This window comes from Aquila chrysaetos, chromosome 7, assembly GCF_900496995.4.
Source record: "Aquila chrysaetos chrysaetos chromosome 7, bAquChr1.4, whole genome shotgun sequence".
Taxonomy (NCBI): Eukaryota; Metazoa; Chordata; class Aves; order Accipitriformes; family Accipitridae; genus Aquila; species Aquila chrysaetos.
Genome location: NC_044010.1, coordinates 7,333,133 through 7,347,555, shown reverse-complemented (window position 1 = coordinate 7,347,555; position 14,423 = coordinate 7,333,133). Strand labels below are relative to the sequence as shown.

Below are 14,423 nucleotides of genomic sequence, written 5' to 3'. Positions count from 1 at the left end.
TCCAAAACTGCAGATTTCAAGAAAATCTGACCAGGTTTTTAAAAGCATCTGCCCTGAATACTTACTTGGGTATCTAGAAAGGCTGAAAGGCCAGTGCCCTTAAACATTTCTGCACGCTTTGTTGTTTAAATGGCATTCAAGGAAAAGCCAAAGAGGTGACCACTGACTCTGTGCAGCAACCATTCCCTCCCTCCTCAGTAGGAAACAGCACAAATTCTGAATGGACCAAGAACAGACAAAGGAACTTTTACAGCCTAAAACTTTGTTCTACTTGGGCATGAACTAGAACAAGGGAACCTTGAAAATTTGTTACTGGTCCTCTTGAGTGAAGCAGAATAAAAATAAGAGAGTTTGTGATCAAACTCTCTCCTACCCACAGTGTGCTCCCAGGGCAGGTTCATTCTTTTAGGTTTGCTTTCAGGCCAGCAGCATTCGGAGGACTTCTTGGGCTGCAACAAAACTCTGCACAGTCCCCTCTAAGTCCCCAGTAAAACACCTTGTTTTCCTTCTCTATCCAAGCCCTGACTGCGCATCTGCTCCTTGCTCTTCTTGGCATTCCTCATTCATCACTCTTTCTTAAGGCTTTATGTTGTCTTGGTCTCCCCATCTCTGTTTTCCCCACCCTGCACTCATGAGGCTTTTTTCTTCTGCAGTTCTCCATGTTCCGCTGCTGTCATGAAAGACTTGGTCCCTCTTTCCCCTTGAGGGTGTCAACTAATCCAGAAGGCAGTAGCCAGCCTCAGGCAAACAAGCAATTGCCTTTCTCCTTTTAAGGACCAGCTGCGCCCTTGTCAAGAGAACAGAACACACATTAACTGTGAACAAACAAAATAATGTAAATTCCACCACTGACCATGGAATTTGTCTGACTGAACTTTAGCCATCAGAAAGCTGCCCCATCCAAGCTAGGCACCTGAGCTTCCTCTGTAGTAAGTGGAGGGTGATAAGCCCTTTCAGGGAAAAAAAAAAAAAAAAAGACTCTTTTGCAGTACAACAGCTATGTAAGGTAGGTAGGATAAGTGCCTCACTCTTCCCATCATCACAGCTCTTCAGCTGGCTTTTATTTTCAGGGGATTTTAGCACCAGTCACATCACACGCTGCTGGCTGCAGCAGGGAGCTGCACAAAATATTCATTCCTACACAAGCCATCAGCAAGAGGTAAAATGATAAACGCAGCACAGCCTCTGTCATGCAGAATACAATACTAGACAAAAATCTCCTCTAATGCTTATTCAAGCTAAGAAGCACCTTAAGATTATTGTTACTGTGGGAACAACCTCAGTTGATCAGTCGAGTATCTTCTTTAACTTCACAGAAGTTCCCATCCACAGACAAAGGCTTAACTGCCAAAATGAAACCTGTGGTCTCAGATGATCTTGTGCATGATACCACAACAGCTAGCTTGCTTCAGCTTGCTTTGCATGTTTTCTTTGCAGCCCATACTCCTTCCAAACTCTAGCCAACCAGTTTTGATGATGTGTGTGCCCCCCTAGTTACCTCAGCTCTAGCCTGATTTATGTTCCCCAGTTTCATGCAATGAGCCACCTTACACTCAACATCAGCTGCTGCCGAACACAATTTTCTAGTCCTGCATCAGTCTGAGGTCCGTTTAATCATCCTTAAGTGCAGTGCTAAGCCTTCTGTCTATATTACAAAGAGAAAAATCTACATAAGATGGTGCCGCTACCACTGTAAAGTCTTTAACTGGGGAAGAGCACATTTTGCCCTGAAACGTGGGGCCTGCCTGTTGAAAGGTACTTCAGAAAGTTTCTAAATACAAAACCAGGTCAATGTTAAAGAGAATACAATAGGTTTCCTTCAGCTTACATTTCACAAACCAATCCAGAACAGAAGTCTCTGGTTGACAAAGTGACACATTTTCTCTTTCTTTGTGTTCCACACGAGCTGCAGCAAAGTCATGTACACATACGGAGTCAGTATCAACGGCCTTATGCACGCTTCCAAGGAAGACAGTGTTACCAGATAGCGTTTTCTACTTTCCATACATCACAAAAAAATAATCAAACGAAAACAATCCCCTCCAAACTAACCCCCTCCACACTAAACACCCCTCATCTTTTGATCTTTATCACAAAACAAACTGATATACAGGTTCTCAAGAATCTGGAAAGGTTGCATTGAAAGTCTTTATAATATTTAGCCTAATCTTCTGTCTCCTGAGCACTGTGCGTTTGACCTAGACAGTCATGTTGTCTTCTCCTTACTGATGGTAAAATATTTATGCCTCCAATGACTTGCTGGCTGTCCTGACAAGTTTCTCATATCTTTAACTGAGCCAAGTCTGTATGCATACAGTTATGTACTTGAAACAGCGTGGTTGTAAAGGTTTGTTCAGCAAATTAAATGATCTGATCCAGGCAACAGCAGCCAAATTTTCAGTTGCAAGGCTAAAAAGTGCGCCTAAGCTCATCTTCTTCCAAAATCAAATAGTTTTGCAACAGTAGCAGCAAATAATAAAACCATAGTTTATTTTGTTACAAAAGCCTACTCTGGTCTGAGTAAAAAAAAAAAAAAAAAAAAAAAAAAAAAAAATCCATCTGCTTTTCTCTTTATTTTAAAGTCAGTCTACCTCTGAACTACCAGTCTGAAGCCCTGTATCTTTTGGAGGTTTTGTTAACGGACCTAAAATTATCTTCCATACTCCAGCGTTGGCAGTTTTTTTGGAAGCTCACAAGTCTGTAGAAGTTGTTACACTGTCTCCTTCTCACCCTCCATCCCCTGAGGCACTTTCATTCTCTCTGCTTCACTCCTACACGTTCCCTACCACTCCTTCTCTCTGGCAGCCCAAAGGTGCTGCACCAACTCTCCACAGACTCTCTGCTGTGGGCAGCAAACGTGGCACATTTGCCAGCCTGAGATAGCATTTTTACCAGTCTTGGCGCTTCTGGTTGATGCTTAAGCAATTCCAATGGTAACTGCTCTCCTCAGAAACTTATTTACTGTTGTATTTGTGTGCCTATCTGCTCTTGCCAATGGGCTGAATTTAGATAAGAGCAAGCAGCCACGCTTCTGAGTTAAGTGTAAACTAGATTGGATGGTGAAGTCTTGAGGATAACTGACATAGCAAATGTAAGTTGGTCACAAAATAGGAATAAAGATAAAATATCTAGCTATCTTGTTATATTATCTGAGTGCAATAAGGGATATTTACATTTCTTGACAAGTTGGAAAAAGGAAGCATTTAAGAACTGAAAAGCAACTAACCCCACAAGACATCAGAAGACAGTATAACTGTAAATTTGATTATTAGTTGCTTTACTTTAAGCTTTAAAGGTGAAATATTGGTCCTACTGATGCTTTTCCAGTGCCTTCGAGGCATTCAGAATTTCATCCATTTATTAATTCACCTGTAAAACAAGGATAAAAAAAATACTAGGCTGCAAGGGATATTTTGGGATTTCATTAATTCATGTTAGCAAAATATCTGGAGAGCCTCCAGTGAAAGTCACTATGAAGCTGCAAGACATTATTTTTAGTCTGCAGACATCTTGGCTGAGTTTTCTCCTGTAAGAACAAGAAAAATTATAAATTATCTTTTCCTCTGAAATTTTTGAGACAGAATTTTACATTTGCAAAAGCAGTCCAGATATCTGAGCTTTACACTTTGCAAAGCAGAAAAAACTGCTTCAAAATTCTACTGAGACTTCCCGGCCGAACCAACTTCGGACCATCCACTTCAACAGAAGGCGCAGGCAAACTGGAAGACAAAGCTCACAAGTCTGCTGCAAACCTCAGAGATTCTTCTCATTTGGGACTTAGCATGGGAGAGAGCTTTCCCTTCCACTCTGTGCCCTCAAGCCTCTCCAGCCCAACCGCAAGCTTTTCCTTGGAGGTGGCAGTGCTGCCATCTCTTCCCACACACTTGTGAACAGCCTTGTTCTGATGGAAGGAATCAATCATTATTTGTGTTACACCTGTTTTTTTAAAAGCCCCTGCTGTATTCAGGACTAGCTGTACTAGTCAGTGTTCTATACATACTAAGAGACAGCTCCTGGCCTGGAAAACTTATATGAAGAGATACAAAGAACAGAAAATGGGAGCAGAATGGATCCCATTTTTTTGGAGTGGGAAACCAAGACAGGGACACAGTAATTTTCCAGGGGCACAAAGAAATACACATTTCACAAGGATCACAAGTTCAATGTCTAGCTCTTAGCTCAGATCTTTGAATCTCAGACCACTTCCTCAACTATTCTCCCTCCCTGATTCAATGCTATTTTAATTCCTGTGCAGCACTCTGATGATAAGCCACAGCCTGCAAAAACTCAGGCCATGCCAAGTCACATAGGGGAACTTCAGAGCTGCCATGGGAACATGAAGAACTGCTGCTCACCCATCTTCCGCCCCGACCTTGTTCTAGTGCCTTGATCTGAGAAGTCAAGGGACACATAGAAAGGGAAAACTTCTTAGTAGGAGTATCCAAGGGAAGTCCCATGTGCACATCAGATGCAGTCTATCATATTGTAAGCGAAAGCAGCTGCTAAATATTCTGCTCAGGTGGCCCTGCAGTAGAACAGAGAATGTCAGCCTAAACCAAACAGACCAGCAAGCAGCACCCCAAATTATTCAGCAGGTTTTCAGTACTTGAATTCATCATTTTATATCCAGTTTTTAAAATGCCTTTGTTTAGTTAATAGTATCCACAGTCAACGAGACCAGTGGTACAGAACGAAAACTGTTACTGCAGCTGTTCTCGTGGCTATCAGCAATTGCAGAGAGGAGAATTTAAAATAATAGCAATAATAACAACAACAATAATACCACCCATCATCATCAGAAATGCAAACCCAGACTACCTCCTCCTTTTTATTACAGAAGGGAAGGCTTAGGCCACGGTATTTGTTTTCACGCACTTTGAAGCCTTCAATAATGTAGCTCAAGCAGAAAATGACTGCAGATATGCTCTGGCCACAGCATGTACTTCTTGCATTACTACAACAGCATGCAAAGCACCTAGGGAATGTCAGTCCATACACACCCTGTTGCAATGTACAGTACAAGGATGTCACCTAGAAAGCCAACTGATTCCTATTATGGGAAACCCACTTGAGAAACTGGTCGATCTCCTTCCAGCAGTGATCAGTTCCCCTCAGATCAATCTCTTTTGTGTACCAGTTTATCAAGAGTACATAAGATACACTATGATCTGCAGCTCCTTTTCTGTTTGGTTATTATTAGCTCTTCCACCAATTTATTAACAAAGCAGTCCTCAGGGACAAGAAAAAAAAAAAAAAATCACACACATCCAAGAATTTGCTACTCATAAGCTGCTGACTGAAAGACATGAGACCTTTTGGGACAGCTACAGTCAACTTCAGGATACTCAAGATCACAATATCATCATGGTTGTATGGAAAAGTGAGTGCCCTACTGCCCTTTTTCTACACGTTTATAACTTTATTGCACATTTTCAACAAGCACCTTTGTGAGCTGACTCTTGCTAACTGCCTTCTATAGTGCTCTAGAAAAAGTCCTTGCAGCCTGTTCTAACAAGTTCTACTTTGGTTTATTATTTTGTTAATTTTTTTTTACTGGAGATATCACTCATATTAATTCATAACTTGAAGTATACATAACAGCACTACAAAACTATGTTCCAATGATAAATGAGGAAGAATTCAAGTGAAGGACAAGGCTATCTACAGTCAACAAAAATCTGAGTCAGGCACGTAAGCAAACGCTCTTCATCTATTCAAATCAAAGGTTCTGCAAACACACAAGGTCACTGTGACCAGGATGCTAAGAAACTGGAGAAGGAGGAAAGAGTTGTTTAGTGCAGTAACAGTATCATTTTCTTTTCCAGACAGAGTGACCTCGGCACTTCCCGTATCTTCTGGAAACACTGCTCCCTTTTTCCAAGGAAGGGCTGAGGTTATAGAGAATTTGTTTTTTGCTTTAATGCTTCTTTTCAGGGATTAACTTTTATATACTAAAAAACATCACTGTCCAATGTAAAAGAGCGATTTGCTGTCTGCTGTAACCAAACAGAACACAAGGTAAGCAAAGAAAACAACCGCGCAGACTGAAATTAACCCAGAACCACCTTGTTCTCGAAAAGGCTCTTACCTTGTGCCTTTTATGGACCAAATATATTAATGAATCTATTCTCAGAAACCTCAGCAGCTACAGCAGAACCATAACAGAACAGTCCAAAGTGGGGGGGGGGGGGGGGGGGGGGCGGAAAAATAAGGAATCACCAAGGAAGGTAGACCTCCTGCAACTGCAGGAGGAGACTACAACCTAGGAATTCTGATGACCAGCTCTGTGTCTTACTGACAAAGACTGTATTTTCACAAGGGGGAAGAATGCTTTGATTTTTAAAAAGCATTAAAACCCTCCCATAGGCGAGGTAAATTGCACTGTAATCCAGTGTAGCTGGGAGAAACAAGCCGTAGAGAGAACCCTGTGGATTACTTCTGATCAGCCTATGGGTGTAAAATTGCATTGTGTATTTGTCTATACCAGGCTGGTATCACACGGTCACCTGATATGTTAGAAGCCTACCTCATTTTCTACAGTAGTGAGAAACAAAACTTTTCTCCTTAATCCATCTAAGATATATAAGCAGAGATACAATAAAGATATGGTATTAGCTAGCTTTATTTAAAAAACAAACCAAGCAAATACTAAAAGAAACTAGGCAAGTAAGCACTTTTAAAACTTTGTGCGGTCACCTTTTAAATAAAATATGATCCATCTACATGAGATACTAAGTCTGTAACACCAGTCTCTAAAACTTGGCATATATTCAAAGCTTGCAGAGAACCTAAACAGGAAGATGCAATACAAACAGGATATGGAAGCATTCATTTTGCAAAACAAGATAGGCAGATGGACACTTATAACCAAAACCCCACCTCCTCAAGGCTGAATAGACAAATTTATGTAACTCACAGCATTTATAAGAATCTTGTATTCATCATAGATGCTTAAAATACCACTTTTTTAATAACACCTACCTACTACTTTGGGACGCACTCAGTTTGAGTGCAAAGGGAGCCTTTAGCATCCCTAAGCCAGTCTTTCAGGCTTCTTTCACACCTACCTATAGTTACAATTAGTCTTCGTGATTTCAGATTAGGCTAAATGTCTTCATCTGTCTGCAGAGCTGAATGGTACAAAGTCCTTGACCAAGAAGTTGAGTTTTCTTAAAAAGTAAATATTCTAAGTGTGACTTAAACCCTTACCAAAATGGCTAGCCCTACAATGCTTTGCAGGGAAAGGCCTAAAAACCTAGCTCCAGGATACCCTGACACATTACCCATTCTGGGGTGTAGGTAGGAGGTCTCTGTGGCAGCACAGCAAGTCAAGGAAGACCAGTAACCAGTGCTGTTAATGCTTTGTGGCACATCTCTGCTTTTCTTCAGTCTCTGGGCTCATGTTCAGCTTCTCTCCTCTTGCTAAAATAGGGTAAGCTATTCCAGCCTGGAACCAGGCACGAGGAGCCCAGGAAGAACCAGTTCAAAGCCAGAGACAGCCCGACATAAGGGAAAGACGAGAACACAGATGGGAGCCCTGAGGCTTCTGAAGTTGATGCTACTTTCCAGGAGGCCATACAGGATTTTTGACAAAACATTGATAACTTCCTGAAAATGTCCAGACATTGCAGTCAAGAAGGTGCCCTGTCATGCGGGGATAGTAAAATATCATAGTGACAGGTAGCAGAAGAAACTACAAAAAACCCCCTAGATAGGCTAAAGGGGCTTTGGTAGCCAACTGAGGGAAAAAAAAAAAGCATTGCAGCAGCCAGAAACAAGATGCAAATGTACTCCACTTTCAGTCCTCTCCCAGAAGTCCCCAGCACCTTCTCTCCAGAGGATGAAAGAAGCAGACTCTTCCAGCATCACGTCTCTGTGGTGGTAGTGGGCTTGATATCAGACAATGTAATATCTTTTATTATCTACTTCATCAAACGACTGTAATTTGTGACCACTGAATCTAAGTTCAATGACCTCCCATCCAGGATTTACTTAGGCACTGCTGACACATTGAAGTCTGGTAGCTCTGGAGCCTCAGACAAGGAGTGGCAAATAGAAGTTTTTTTCAAACTGTAACCTTGCCAACATGCCTCAGTCACATTGGATTTAAAGCAGAGTTCAGTCTTGAGGGCTCTGTTGGTATTTAGTCTCCCGATGGAGACTGCCAGTCACCACTAATAACAGCAATTTTCAGCACATATGCACCTACCCATCAAGAATCAAAGTGAGCCTACAAACTCCAGTTCCACATGACACTGAACAGCCATCATGTGACAGCAGCCTTCAGGCAATAACAAGCGATATTTAAAGCAAGCCACTTGCAAGCAAAAGGGTCCTCCACCACTACTAGTGCTCTGATTTTTGTTCTAATCTCCCCACAAAGACATACTTCAGCGAGGCTGAAGTCCCTCTTCCTATCAAAGGACTTCCCATTGCCTGCAAAGGGTGGCTTGGAGAAGACAGTACGCAAGAAACAGAGCTCTAAGCAGGTCACCTCAAAATTATAACCAGATCATGCATACGTGCCACTACAAAGCACACACACACACACAATTAAAGCAAATAGGGTGGAAGGAGGAGGGTGTCAGGGTCTGCAGACCTCTGCAATACCCATTCAGAAGCAAGAGAAACACATCAGGAGAACTTACTATGAATACTGAATTCATGTCTGTAAAAAACAGTCATTGGATTCTTGACTCTCAGATGCTCCCAGGGCTACACACAGCTTTGACAGGAAGAACAAATATGACATTTATGTATCAGTCTTGTTTCTGGTGCAGCCAGTGCAGACTCCATCCATTTTAAACCAGGGAAACCAACTCATTGCCACAGGTGTGGTGTTTGGCATCCACACAGACACAGGCTTGTCTCTGACAACAAGCTATAACACTTTTGGAGATAAATTTCAAACAGTCTAAAGTGGTGGTGGCAACTTACGGTTACAATCACATTACAGCTGTGGGTCACTAGAGCACAGCTGTCTTAACACTTCCTTTCTGCTAGATCCAGTCTTAATAAGCCCCCTGCCCAGCACAGAGGGATGACACAGAACAAGGCAGGAGAAGTCCTGAACCCACCAAGACTTTAGACTTTATGAATAAGCAGTGTCAGCTCAGCAAAAGGGGGCTGCACTAGAGGGAAGACTCTCCCCCCGCAGACAGTCAAAAATTACCATGTCCCCCAACTAAGAGGCCTTAGCACTGTCTAGAACACATTTTCATTAGACCTGCAGAGGCTGATGTGGAAATTAAAAACTGAAAGGACAGAGTCAGATGGCTGACCCTAAATAACATCTAAGCAATTCAATCATGTCTTTCCCATTGCAGGCTTAGACAGCAGGATATCGTAACTGGTATCGATCGATCTGTTTGCTACTCTAGCTGATAATAGTTTGGCTCTGAATGGAATTTTTTATTATTATTACATGACTCAGGCTATCTGAGCAGATAATCAATTATATGAAGATCTTCTTCATCAAAGAATTAGATTAATAAATCTTATTTCTCTGGAAACACATTATGTATTTCACTGTCAACACTGACCAAGGCTCACTAGGCTATAGGGAGAATCCACATTGAAACAGCTATGAAGGTACTGCCAGAAAACGAATACTTGGGAGCTCAAAAATTGTCTTCATATTTCTTTATGTCTTCCACTGAACTATTTTTTATTGATGCAATATGAAAATGTGGTGCTGCTAATGTAGTTCTAGGAATGAACATGAACATTTTCGGCCACACATGTAGATAATTTTCAGTGCCAGAGATTCACAGAAGGTCTATACAAACAAGAATCTTACAGCAACAGTGCTCTTTGGCTCATATCGTTATCCCTATTTAACTGACGTGATAACTGAGGCAGAAACATATTGAACTTTTTGTCCAAGGTCACACAGTGAGGTCAGGAACGGAGCTAAAGCAGACTCCAGCTCTTTCAGTTCACAGCTTTCTTTTAAACCTTCTAATCTTCCTTTTAGCTCTTTGGCGTTGATGCAAAAGTACAAAAGACTGTTAATACACTGTTACCCTTAAAATTGCAAATCCTCAATGTAAAAAGAATGCAGGTTAAGATCTAAAGCAAGTAACGAAAATCCCTTTCCAGCCCACTGGATGCAGAAATATTGCAGCATGTCCCATCACTTTAATAATATCTCACAGCAGAAGGTACTTGAGTCACTTTTACTGTACTGCCAATCCTAACTAAAAGCTATTAAGACTACTAAAAGTTATGCAGTCAGCCAGGAACACATTACTGATGTAGACTCCTGGAATCACGTTATAACCAACCTTTTCATTTGTGCATAAAGAAAGTTCAAAAGAAAGGTAAAAATAAAAAAATAAAAGCAATATATCTAATTTCTACAGCATTTTACAAGTGTTGTATGAATACTACGTAATCACCTCATGTTACTACCTATTTCAACATAGAGGCTGCATGAAGATGTGAGAACTGCAGCTGTAGCTTCAGACTTAGGTCTGAACAAGGTAATAACAAAAGGCCTCCAAGTGCTCCAGAGGCCAAAAATACACAAACACCAATCAAACGAAACATCGATGCCAGCAAGCTCAAGCAGTGATAGGATTCCCTGGCCACCATCCCCCTGTTTCAAGGTTTTCCATTATAGCCTTTGCTTTCTGATTCACATGAAACAATGTCAAATCAATGCAGAATAGTTTGCGGATTTTTTTCTTACCGCACTTAAACAAAACAGCTTTCTTGGTAGTGCACACTGTGCTGTATTTACCCCTACCCCTCTCCAAGCACTTTCATTCCTTTACAGTGAAGAAACATAGCTTCTTTTCTGTTGAACTTTGGTTGCAGTTAGCAACTCTTATTTCGAAGTGATAGTGTGTATCAAAAGTTCAAGTTTGCGTTCTTTAGTAATCTGATTTAATTAACTTTTTAAGTCCTCTTCCTAGCTTTCTAGAGCAGTCACCTCTTTGCCATAGGTGTAATTTTTTTTCTCTCAATATCAGAACTGCACCAGTAGAAACAGACTGAAATAGCACCCAGCATGAAAAATGTAATTTAACTACCTGCATTACAAGATTTTATACTATATTTTGAAAAAGGGTTTAAATGATTCAAACACCCTATGGAAAATCAGTGGAATTCAAAGTAATTTCAGAAATCCCATTCCTATTTGAAATTTAAATACCCAAATAGAAGTGCTCAGCTGCTCATAGAATCTCAATATCTCAAACCTCCTAGCTTTCGGTGCACAGCAGAGGCTGTGGGTGCTTCCCCTCCTTGAAAAGCTACAGTCTTGTGTGGAACCTGGAGATCTTTTTTACACAGCCCTTATTAATGTTGTAAAGAAACAGTATTTTCAAGATGGGTATCAGAACGGCTGCTGGCCTTTTACAGGGGTGTTGTAACAATAAGTAAAGCACAAATACATGTTTATTATAGTAGGTGTGGAGAGTGCCTTCCATTTCTAAACCCTACAGGTTGGCCACAGAGACGTTCCAGCACAGAGAGAATGAGGCGCAGAGCAACACCAAGAGCAAGTCACACACGTAGTCTGGGACCTGGCTTTGAGGAACAGCTAAACTAGAGGCTGCAACTGGAACACAAAAACAAGCATCACAGCTGATCTGAAAGATTACAGAAAGGCCTCAGATGAGGCCACCAATGATACAAAAAAATCCAGCTGCACTCCAGGAGCTTAAGCCAAGTGTAACTAAAGATGCTGAAAGTTCACCAAGAGTGCAGTGACCCAGCTGGCCACTCATTAGAAAAGTGCCAGTGTACAACAAAAATGTAAGCAGCAGCAAGATCTGCAGAAAAGCATTTCTCCTAGTGCATATACTAGCCACCGGGAACAAATGTTCCACAAGCCTGCGACCTGTGACACTGAGCCCTTCAATCAGGTCACTGTAATTTTGAGAGCGAGCATGTCCAGCACAGCTCCTTGCAGACAAGTATCTTTATCCCACTGCCTGCTTTCCAGATTTGATAGGCTGTTCGTACACTACTACAGAGAGGCTCAAAACAGGGTTTTGGTTAGTAGTCTTCCCTACTACCACACAAGAGGTTTAAACAAAGTATTTATAAGCTGGTTTATAACGAAGGGTACTTTTGGCAGAGAGCTTTACTGACCTGCAGCGCTAACAAAATACTACCCAGTTAGAGAAAATAGCACTAAGTTCCATTTCATTTTTAGCATTGTACACTTGGTATAAATTGCTAGCTTATTAAAGCATAATCTTCAAAATGGAAAAACTGTAATTCTTTCTTCAGCCCTAAACATCAGGGACTTGGAAAAAAACAGACCTATTTCCAAATGACATCTCGCTTTGATTTGAGAAAATTTATATCACCTCTTTCTGGGTGCCTTTTATTGATGTGTACCCCAACTGTCTCCCTGCAAAACCAAGAATAGACTGAAAAGGCTGTTAACATTCATACCCAGTTTAGATATCTGACTTGCCACAAAGTAATTATTACATTTGCTATGTACGTACGATATAATTAACAGCACATGTGATTGGGAGAGATTCATTGTATAAGTCAAATTCCAACACCTTCACTCACTTCAAACAGCACCTTGCTTTGAGAGTAATCACAGTGATTTCAATGGCACTACTTGCCAAATAGGGTACTATTTAACAGGATCCAAAGTGACCCAGTAAAGTGCATTTTATAGTAAACTTGCTCTTCACCTGCGTTTATAAACAGGCTGTACACACATCAGGATCTAGCATATATGAACAAACATACAAAAAAGTTAGAGAGATTCACATCTCTCAGTGATAATGCACTATTTGCACGACACTTAGATTTACTTTAATCACTAGAATAACAAGTCCATGGTATCTTCACGATCTGTGCATAACCTTGCTACATAATGAAACTGCTGTTATGGTTTCTGTTACTCCTATTTGAGCCAGATATTGTAACCACAAAGTTCAGTTGTGAGCTTCTCTGATGATTCCGGCTGGGAGTGACAAAAGACCACTGAGATACCTTAGTCCCTTCTTCCTCAAGGACGATCTACAAATGCTATCCGAAGAGACAGATAAATTTCAGGCAAAGATCACTCTTGAAAGCAGCTATAGTTACTGTACATATGCTTTATGTGCCTGAAGAACCAATTAATTTGCAATCCTTATAGGAAACAGTAGACAGAAATATATAACGCTGCCTATCTTCCAAACGTACCATTAGTGTAACTGCTATGAAGTCAGTGTCCAAAACTTACAGTTGCCTGCTTCCACTAGAAGCAGGCAGGTACTCATTTTCACTTCACAAGTCACACAAGTCACACAACTAACTATTAAAAGGGAAACACAAACAGCATAGGTAGGTCACTAGCAAGAGATCTGGGAGACAGGAATTTTAGTTCCCTCCTTTGCTGTTTTCTTGTGCTACCCAGAGAAGCCATCAGTTTATACAACCCTTAGTTCCTCAGCTCATCAACAATTCCTTTGGTCACACACATGTTGTATGGCTATGACAGAGCTGTTCATGTGATGCAGTAAGGGAAAATAGAGAAATTCCCCTTGTATAGGTACACTGTCTTTAATAACCTAAAGCAGCTGTGATGTTTGCAAGCATATTTTGATTTTAAAGTATCAGGCATTAAACAAGCAGAAACATGAAAAGGATATAATAGGCCCAAATAAAACAACTGCATCTTTGAAAGTTTTCAAGATCAGAAACCTTTAACACGGAATTTGAAAACAAACTGAAACCACCACATTGTGTACATTACCACTGATATATCATCCTGCAGTTAAAACTAAGTCAGATAACCAGGTTATGCTCTGCTTACAAGGTGCTAACCCAGCAGAGAAACATTTGAATGTTACCAAATGGAAGGTGAAAAAAAGGTTTGGATAAAGCCTTTAACTTGTACTTTCTGTAATGGAAGCTCTGGATCTGAAGAAAAATATATCCTGAACAATGTGTTCTCCCCTTCAAATATTAATCTGTGTGATTTTTTTCCATGGAAACTGGTAAACCCACTCAGTCTGCAACTAAAACATCAGATCATAACCAAAAAAACCATACAAACCCTGACCTCATTGTCTCCATCTTGATATTTCACCTCATGTCTCCTGTGTGGTATAGTAGCCTTCATCGTTCAACAAAAAACTGCAAGCTTTTTGAGACAGCACTTATGCTTGTCTCCAAATTGCACACAGTGTCACACATATCCAATTAGTCACCTCAAGAAATGAAAAATAAAAGCTAAAAGCATTGGCATAGCAAACAGGTACGAGAACTTTTACACCCTGTTTTGTTCGCTTCCTTCTGAAAAACAAAGGAACCAATTCTCATACTACAGTTTCATCCTAGGAGAATGCCACAGACTGCAGTGGACTAACATTTAATTTACATTGGCATGCACAAGCAATAACTATTTGTTCCAGGGCTCAGAAGCCTTGTTTTAGAATATTTATGAATCTTTAACAGAG

The 14,423-nt window shown here is 40.7% G+C and overlaps 1 protein-coding gene across 2 annotated transcripts in view; it reads right to left on the bottom strand.

Moving 5' to 3' along the window:
* The window catches only part of NME7 (NME/NM23 family member 7), a 92,869-nt gene that overhangs the window by 21,144 nt on the left and 57,302 nt on the right, over positions 1–14,423 (bottom strand). The window lies entirely within an intron of this gene.